This window comes from Nuphar pumila, chromosome 7, assembly GCF_984573655.1.
Source record: "Nuphar pumila chromosome 7, dmNupPumi1.hap1.1, whole genome shotgun sequence".
Classification (NCBI taxonomy): Eukaryota; Viridiplantae; Streptophyta; class Magnoliopsida; order Nymphaeales; family Nymphaeaceae; genus Nuphar; species Nuphar pumila.
Window position 1 is genome coordinate 105,874,317 of NC_143255.1, and position 9,199 is coordinate 105,883,515.

A 9,199-nucleotide genomic window follows, 5' to 3' on the forward strand; every position below is an offset into this window, starting at 1 on the left:
CTCTCAGCTTCCACAACCAGTTTTGGTGAGAAAATGTACTTATGCACAATTCCCAGAGAGGCTGTTTCTGGACACACCTCATAAAGTTAGTTTGCTTGAGAAAAAGAGGACACACATTTGACACCAAATTTGTTGGCAATTAAACCAAAAGAAGAATGTGCTTATATCAGCGGTTGATGGAACCTATTATATGTTATAAAGTTTTTGGCCTGTAGAAAGTAAAGGCAATGGTGCATTGTAATCAGGTGAATATATAGAATTGCACTAATATGTTACTATTTGAATCTCCCTCTCTCTCTCTCTCTCTTCGGGTTTGGTATTTTCACTGATCCAGTTGAACATTTGTACTAGCCTATCCTTTCACATGAGCTAAAGTGACTAAAAACTTTAAATGCTGGTGAACATGTGACCAAATATCTCTTCTTGGATGCTAATTAATTAGAAATGAGGAACTTGAGAGAGAGAGAGAGAGAGAGAGAGAGAGAGAGAGAGAGAGAGAGAGAGAGAGAGAGAGAGAGAGAGAGAGAGAGAGCGATGGTCATGAAAACTAAGTTATGATTCTGAAGCTTGTAGACTTCCATTTCATTTGGCAACAACAAACCCCATGGACCACAGTGGGCCATGGGCTATATCATTGCATGGGCGTTTCTTTCCCAATGGTGCTTGATTTCGTTGGCGTGTTCATTTCTGTTTAGATGGAGACTGATCATCCTCCTGGTCATAGGATTTTAATGTGCAGGAACACAACCATAATGAGTCTATGACAAAGTTTTGAAGAAGTTTAAAGATTGACCCTGCAGGTTCCAGAGTTGTCCCACCATATCCTTCAATTATAGTTGAGGTTGGCTGGTATGAGAAGATTTAGGGTTTTCTGGTTTCAAGGCAGCGTTTTGTTTAAGGATGCAAAGTGCAGATGTTGGATTACTTCCATTTCAGCTCTGAAGCACCACTTTCCTGCAGGTCCTCATGCTTCTTGACAACTCTCAACCAGCATGTTGAAAACCCTATCCCTAATCACTCTCTCTCTCTCTCTATCTATCTATATATATATTGCCGCTTGGACACGATGATTGAGAGGCATCAAGGTTGTGAGGAAGATGGCCAAGAGTTGGCGATGGAGCTCGTGAAGTGCCTTAGCGAGACAGACTGCCTCATGGCGTGAGGAACACTCACAGGGAACGAGGTTCTTGTGACGGTGGGCTCTGGCGACTGAACCCTTTGATGAATACTCCCTCCATCCATTGATTTTAGGTATTTGCCCCTTTAAAACATTGTCAATCTCTCTTCATTCACCCCTTCTCAAAACCCCTCTTTCTTTCTTTATGCAACCCTCTCTTCTCCCTCTCTCTCTCTGGCTCTGCACCCCTCTCAAAACTCCTCTCTCTCCCCGCATTCGACTTGTCTCCCTCTCTCTCCCTCTGAGCGTTGGTCACTACGGGTGGTGCTGGTTGTGTGCTCTTTCTGCAATCGCTTTCATTGGGTTTTGGGTGTGGTCGAGAGACCCACCCACAGGACGGGAGGAAGGGGGGGGGCTCCTCCCCTGTCATCGTGCCTGCCATTGCCCCCTGCCCCTTTGATCTTTCCGGCAGGACAAGCGGCTCCACCCTTGTCGTTTTGATCATCGGCTGGGGGTAGTCACGGGCTGACACTAGTGCAGTTTAAACCCAAAACCTCAAATTCCATCCCACCTATCAGTTCCCAAACCTGAGCTTTAAGACTTCGAAAACAAGGCCTCAAATTCCATACTATCAGCTCCCCAACAACGCTTAAGACCTCAAAAACTGAAAAACAAATTTAACTAATTTTCTTAAAAATTTAAGTACAGAAACTTGTTCTTTCGAGAGTAACATCTAGAATGTGAGACATTAGATATAGAAAGTTTTTTGTTTTTTTCAAAAAGCCCCAAGTATTGAACCAATTTGATCATATATTTGGCTCAATCCGCTCACATCACATTGAGTCCAATTGGTTTTATCATATATCCCATTAAAATGAAATCTTATTTCTGCATCAAAGGGAAGTTGAATATTTGTTTTGTTATTTTGGAAAGTATGCACACACTGTGATGAAGGATTTTTGGGGAGTTGTATACATGTTTTTTGGTGATTTTTGGAACGGACTAAATTTGCAAAAAAATTGGCAGCATAGCATGATGAAGACTTGACACTTGGGTGCTATCCATCTCAACACATCAACAAAAGAGTTTGATTGAGCTCTTCCATATCACAGGACCTATGAATGTAAAAAGTACTGTATTTTCTGATAGGCAAGCTGGGGTTTGGCAGACCTGACTATACCATTGGATTTTGAACTTGCAACGTCCCAACACAATGTGGCCTGCACTAGATGCTCCTACCAAGCAATCTGAGCCTCAGTTGCTCCCCAAAATCCCTTTTGCCTGATACTCAATATGACCAAAGAAGCACACTTTTAAGGCTAAGGTTCAAAGTTTAAACTTGTGACATTCCAACATTCATAAGTCACCCTTGCCAAATGGGTGAGCTCACTGCAGCCAATCTTACCTAATAGTTAATTGCTAAAGGGTCTCTGCGGCCTAGTGAGTTTATCTCCAAACCCTGATGCTATAAGGTTTGGTACGTGTCAAGTCCAGGTCAAACCCGATCCATTGACACCCTAGCTCAGAATAGATCAGTTAAGCAAAGGATGGACGAGAAGAAGAAGAGAGTCGCCGGAAAGACGCCTGAGCGGCGGGAAGCTCCCTCTCCGGCGATGCCGAGCAAACACAGGAGGGTGGACCCACCAAGAAGACACCCGCACAGCAAGTACTCTGAGCTTCCCCCCGATTTTTGGCGGCTAGTGTCTCTCTACCCTTCCTTCCTGCCCTTCGTTTTCTACTCCCCCAACAACAGTAACCCCAGGATCGACTGGACCGACTTCAACAACACCAGGGAGCTCACCATGGTTCTCCTCCACCACGACCACGACATCCAATGGTAAACCAACCCCCCACCACGACACTTGAACCTTTTCTTTCTCTTCGCTTTTCATTTTCTTCAAACGGGATCCAGAGTTTTTTAGGGCTTTTAGTCTTCTAATGTGCAGGCGGGTTCCTGATGGCCACCTCTGTCCCACGGTGCCCAACTGGTCGAATTACATACACTGGATCTAAGACTTGCTGTTGTCGGACGTCGTAGCGAGGCCGGCGGCCCGAGATCGGATCAGGGGGTTTGACATCGGCACCGGTGCAAACTGCATATATCTGTTCATCGGCGTGTCGCTTTTCGGGTGGAGCTTTGTTGGATCCGGTGTGTGTGTTCGCCTTGCTTTGCAAATTCTCGAGATCGACTAATTGGTTGTGCACAATGTATTGCAAAGATTTTGTGCCATTTAGTGGTGAGGCTTATCATCTTGTTTCGTGATACTGTTTGTTGTGTTAGCATTGCACGAATCCTTTTCCAGGAACATGGAAATGTTCAGAATTATAGGAAATGTCTAACGTGAATAATTTTTCTGTCACTCTTCTTGTGTGTTTTGTAGGTGTTTGCAGGTTTTCTTTCTCTATTGTTATTAAAATTGCAGGCATCATCATTATGGATTTTTCTCATTTGGTTTTGCTTGTTTATTTTGATTTAGTTAATTGTAGATTGCCCAATAAGTAATGGAATTACGGTGTTTGAGGAACCCGTATAATGATAGGAATCTTCGTTGCAGATTTTACGGATGTTGCCCTTGAATGGGCGAAATGGAATGTTGAGAATAATCCCCACATTGCTGAATTGATTGAGATAAGAAATGCACTGGGATTCGGGGAAGGATTTCGGTTGACCAACGAGACATTATTGGAAGAGGAAACACGAGTTGGTAAATCGGTTGCTAGTGAAGTTGTGTTATCACCAGAAGGTGATGTTGGCGATCCCGCGAAGGAAGATTTTCCTGTAGAAGGAAGTACACTGGAGGTGGAGGCTAATGTTAGACAAGGTGAAGGTGCGCCTTTGCTTTCTTCATCTTCATTGGAACGGGGTTCATCCAATACAGATAAGAAATATTATGGGCCACCCATGCTTGTTGGAGTTGTCAAGGATGGTGAGAAATTCGACTTTTGCATGTGTAATCCGCCATTTTGCGAGAGCATGAAGGAAGCAGGTGCAAATCCAAAAACCTCATGTGGCGGTACCTCAGAAGAAATGGTTTGTCCTGGCAGAGAGCTGGCTTTCATCACTCGTATCATTGAAGACAGCATCGAACTGAAAGAGTAATTTCGGTGAATTCTTCCTTCTTTATACATTAATGCATCTTTTTCATCTACTTTGTGTGTAAGTATGCAAGTAGCAGTCCGACTTATTTCTGTGCCCATGATGTGAAAGTAGGTGGTTTACTTCGATAGTTGGAAGAAAAGTTAATTTGAAAATTCTGACATCAAAGCTTTGGAAGGTTGGGGTGTCTATGGTTTGTTCAAGGTCCAAGTCAGACGTTTAGATGGGGGCTTGCATTGTCATTTTTTTCTCCAAGTAGGAAGATACCAACATCACAATTGTCGGAAAGGACTCATCAGTCTTTCATGCTTGAGGTCTGTATTTGCCCTTGTGTTTTTCACCACATGCTGGTCAACTTGTATTTAGGTTCTTGTGTTTTGAGGTTTCTCATTTATCTCTTTTTTCTGCTTTGTTTCTTAGTAGCTATACATCCTATTAGTGAACTTATTTATGGGAAAGAAATCAAGATTGCTGCCAGAGAGATCCTTATAGCGTTTACAAGCTTAAACTAGGATGCTTATACTCATATTATGACTGGGGATATAATCTGACATTTAGTTTTGTAGCAGTACATTCATTTGTGGAAGTCTTTTGAAATATTCATGAATTTGTGGTTCAATAAAAAAAAGCTAACCCCAAAACTATAGTTAAAAATAATTGTATTGTGTATCATAGGTGATGTACCTGATTTTAACGATGTGCTGATAGGAAGAACAGTATCAATTGTTAGTGATGAAACATTTTCAGAAGAAAAAGCATAGAAAGTGACATCAATCTTGATGGTTTTTTATTAGTTTTTTTTCCAAATTTCTAACACAGTGATTTTCTATTCATTAGAACTTACAGTTTAAACTTTAAACCTTAACTGCAAAAGAAAGAAGAAGTTAAATCACCAATTTCATAGAAGGTTGGCCTTGTCAGTTGAGCAAATATATATCTGTGGCAAAGTGCATGCCTGATGATGCCCTGTATATGTCACATCATTTACGGATCATGTTTTCTAGAAATGTCCTTGGACAATCATTCCTTATAAAATAGCTTGTTAATATGCTAGATGCTCTCATGATGAACGAGATGTTATTTCATTAATTTCATTTCATCATCCGAGAAAACATTTTGGTGACACTTCTATTAACGTTCTTTGTTTTTCTCCTTTCCTGTGCTCAATTTTTGTTGCAATCTTATCTTGATGGTGATTATCACTTTTCCATGCCACTGATCTTCATCTTGTTGACTCTTCATGAATTCTTGATGGAGTTCTATATGATTATAGTTTCATGACAAATTTCTGTGGAGCACTTTAAATAGATAATAGGTTTTCATAGTCAATTGCGTTAAGTGGTCTGTAATACATTAGCTCTTTATTTTCAAATGTTATTAAGGTACTTGATCCTTGTTATATTGTTCGCCATTATCATGTTATTGTTTCTACCACTAGGGCCTGTTTAGATGATGTTATGCTACATTATATCAACATTTTAGTGTGGCAATATTGTTGGTTTTAAGATAAACTTATCGTGCTATTTATTTATTGTTACATTATTATCTTAGGTTTGGTTGAGAAGATATAAAAATCAAGAAATTATGTTTTTCTTATACTCCAAAACCATGTTAAATTCAAGAAATTAGGATTTTTTATGCTCTAATGCTGAGTGATTGTTAATTACTGTGCATCCAAATAATTTTTTGTTGCTGCTCCATTTCATTCTCACTCTGCTAATCTTATTGGGGTTTAGGGTCTCCAACGTCATTTTGCTGCTGTACAAGTGTTGCAATCAGTGGAGCTTTTCTACCGAGCATGTGGTGCATCTTGCAAACCTAACTTCTCATCCTTTTTCGTTGATGTAAGCTATGCACCTTTGACAAGTTAAGTGGTTTTCTATTATGGTTATAAGCTTATCTTGCATGGTCACAAGAGATTTCACATATGATATGTTATTATTAATGGGTGATGAACCAATTGGCTCTTGATAAGTCCAATGACTTGGCCGGTAGTTAGTGGTGCACGTGTCCACTTGGGTCCAAGTTAGTGAAGTTAAATTGCCTAGACTTGGTGATTCTCTTGATGGACTAGGACAGGCTTAAGGCCAAATTTTTGTATTAGTTAAAAGAGGTCGGGGTAGGCCTAGGAAGACTTGGATGAAGATGATAGGAAAGGATATGAATGCTTTGAACCTCACCGAGGACATGGCATTGGATAGAAATGATTGGAGGAAAAGGATTCATGTGGAAGACCCAAAATGAATTTCTTTTTTTGGTTCATATCGCTGACCCAAATTGTTTTGGGATGAAGGCGTAGTTGTTGTTGTTTGTTGTGGTACAAAAACGATCATCTATCTCTGCAGGTCACGGCCTCAAGTGAACATTGTAATGCACTTCTTGGTGACAGCTGTGATGACTCTACTTCAAGAACTGCTGATCAAGTTGAAGCTGATGGACTTGATGGATCTAGCAATTCATGTCATCCATCGAATGAGATATGTTTCCGCATCTTGGTAAATTTTGCTTTATCTTAGATATTTCAAAGTTTTTCTTTAATGGTAAATGTCATTATGATTTCATCCTTCCAGGTGTTTGAGCAAATTCCAGGAACACTTTTAATTAGAGGATCACTAGTGAAAAAAGGGAGTCCTCTGGCAGGCAAGTACAACAATCATATTTCATGACTAATAAGTTCCTCTATTAACTTATCATGAAATTTACGATGTTAGTATGATTTTAAGTTTGGATCTATGTGGACGGAGACCTAAGATATGAATGGTTGAGATTTCCTGACTGGTATCAGTTATGTCTTCTGAACTTCAGTTGGTGGATATTTTTCACTTTAACTGTTTTGATCTAAGAAAGGTGAAAGTGTTCTAGAACATTCACTGTTTTGGTCTGAGAAAGGTGAAAGTGTTCTAAAACAACTTGCGTTATACTAGTTTATGTAGAGAAGATGATAGATCAAGAAGTTATGTAGAAAAATAATAAAGTTACAGCTAGGCATTATATTTTTGCGATAATCTATTTTTTTTTTTGTAGAGAAAATGACATGAAACCATTATGCTTTCAGAAATAAAGGAATGACATTAGTTATGTCATTGAGAATTTATCCCAAGTAAATCACCTTTACATGTGGATATGCCATGGATTATCTTTTTGTGTTTCCTAAAGAGAAATTATAGCTTTTCAGTTTATTATTAAGAGATTATGATTATGCATGCACAATCATATTTGAACTTGGTGCATTTATTTAAGTGTCAAAATTTGGGGTTGGGGTTATCCTCTATTAGTAGTGAATTATTATCATAGAATAACACACTCATCTAAGAATAGCAAGAAATTTTAGTCAAGACATCTGACAAAGAGGCACTGGTAACAAGACGAACTCAGTTGTACATCCACATGGCTGTCTTTTTTTCCCTTTTCTGGGAAATCTTAAGGCTTTAAGCATCCATATAGTGGCTTCCATCCTGTCTAATTCCGATATCCACATTTGTTAGGATTTTCTTCTGTTTTATTTTTGTTTTCATGTTAGAGATGTCTGTCTATGTTGGCTGTTCTATTGCCAAGTTCTCTGTCGTTTCTCTTTGCAGGCTTTTTCTCACCCATCATCAAAATGGAAGAATTTTTGAGAAATAAATTTTCAGTGACATGGAACAAGTAATCTCTTTGGAAGCTGTGAACCATACTTCTGCAACCAAGACGGTTCTTTCTGACTATTGAGCCCTGCCATTCTGTGGTAACTGCCCCCATCAGAAAAGTTTTTCTCTTCTGCAGGTCACAAAACTTTAAAGAGTTCTGAAGCCCATGAGCGCTGCTGTTGGGCAATGTCACCCTAATCGATGTAACCATGTTTTGACTTTCTTACAATGAAAGAGTAGACTCCTCTCATAAGTACAACTTAAATTCACTACTTCCCTTTATCGTTCCTGATAATCCCGTCTTCTTAGTGTTAGATGAACGACTTTTTAAGATATCCAGCTTTACTTGCTGTATTGAATTAACCATCTTCTGCTCTCAGCTTCCCCAACCAGTTTTGGTGAGAAAATGTACTTATGCACAATTCCCAGAGAGGCTGTTTCTGGACGCCTCATAAAGTTAGTTTGCTTGAGAAAAAGAGGACACTCATTTGACACCAAATTTGTTGGCAATTAAACCAAAAGAAGAATGTGCTTATATCAGCGGTTGATAGAACCTATTATATGCTATAAAGCTTATTGTCTGTAGAACAATTCAATGGCGCATCGTAATCAGGTGAATATACAGAACTGCACTAATATGTTACTATTTGAATCTCTCTCTCTCTCTTCGGGTCTGGTATTTTCACTGTTCCAGTTGAACATTTGTACTTGCCTATCCTTTCACATGAGCTAAAGTGACTAAAAACTTAAAATAGTTTCTATGCTGGTTGACGTGTGGCCAAATATCTCTTCTTGGATGCTAATTAATTAGAAATGAGGAACTTGAGAGAGAGAGAGAGAGAGAGAGAGAGAGAGAGAGAGATGGTCATGAAAACTAAGTTATGATTCCGAAGCTTGTAGACTTCCATTTCATTTGGCAACAACAAACCCCAAGGACCACAGTGGGCCATGGGCTGTATCATTGCATGGGCGTTTCTTTCCCAATAGTGATTGATTTCGTTGGCCTGTTCATTTCTGTTTAGATGGAGACTGATCATCCTCCTGGTCATAGGATTTTAATGTGCACGAACACGTAACCATCACGAGTCTATGACAAAGTTTTGAAGAAGTTTAAAGATTGACCGAGCAGGTTCCAGAGTTGTCCCATCATATCCTTCAATTATGGTTGAGGTTGGCTGGTATGAGAAGATTTAGGGTTTTCTGGTTTCAAGGCAGCGTTTTGTTTAAGGATGCAAAGTGCAGATGTTGGATTGCTTCCATTTCAGCTCTGAACCACCACTTTCCTTCAGGTCCTCATGCTTCTTGACAACTATCAATCTGCACGTTGAAGACCCTATCCCTAATCTCTCTCTCTCTCTC

At 39.7% G+C, this 9,199-nt stretch overlaps 1 pseudogene across 1 annotated transcript; it reads left to right on the forward strand.

Moving 5' to 3' along the window:
* Positions 1 to 402: 402 nt before the first annotated feature.
* LOC149832774 (uncharacterized) lies at positions 403 to 8,094 on the forward strand (annotated as a pseudogene). The gene is made up of 8 exons (XR_016433370.1): positions 403 to 2,954; positions 3,064 to 3,266; positions 3,673 to 4,222; positions 4,329 to 4,528; positions 5,951 to 6,058; positions 6,560 to 6,709; positions 6,785 to 6,854; positions 7,793 to 8,094. The product of XR_016433370.1 is annotated as an uncharacterized LOC149832774 (transcript).
* Positions 8,095 to 9,199: the final 1,105 nt, after the last annotated feature.